This window comes from Papio anubis, chromosome 5 (genome assembly GCF_008728515.1).
Source record: "Papio anubis isolate 15944 chromosome 5, Panubis1.0, whole genome shotgun sequence".
Lineage (NCBI taxonomy): Eukaryota > Metazoa > Chordata > Mammalia > Primates > Cercopithecidae > Papio > Papio anubis.
In genome coordinates, this window is record NC_044980.1 from 43787932 (window position 1) to 43788441 (window position 510).

A 510-nucleotide genomic window follows, 5' to 3' on the forward strand; every position below is an offset into this window, starting at 1 on the left:
TCTCCACATCCTTGTCAACATTTGTTATTATTGCCTGTGTTTTGGATAAATGCCATTTTAACTGAGGTCAGATGATATCTCATTGTAGTTTTGATTTACATTTCACTGACAATCAGTGATGTTGAGCAACTTTTTATATGCTTTTTTGACATTTGTGTATCTTCTTTTGAGAAATGTCTACTCAAATCCTTTATCCATTTATTTACTTATTTATTTATTTATATTTTTTATTTATTTATTTATTTTTTTTTGAGACGGAGTCTCTCTGTCGCCCAGGCTGGAGTGCAGTGAGACAATCTCAGCTCACTGCAAGCTCCGCCTCCCGGGTTCACGCCATTCTTCTGCCTCAGCCTCCAGAGTAGCTGGGACTACAGGCGCCCGCCACCACACCCTGCTAATTTTTTGTATATTTAGTAGAGACGGGGTTTCACCATGTTAGCCAGGATGGTCTCAATCTCCTGACCTCGTGATCTGCCAGTCTCGGCCTCCCAAAGTGCTGGGATTACAGGC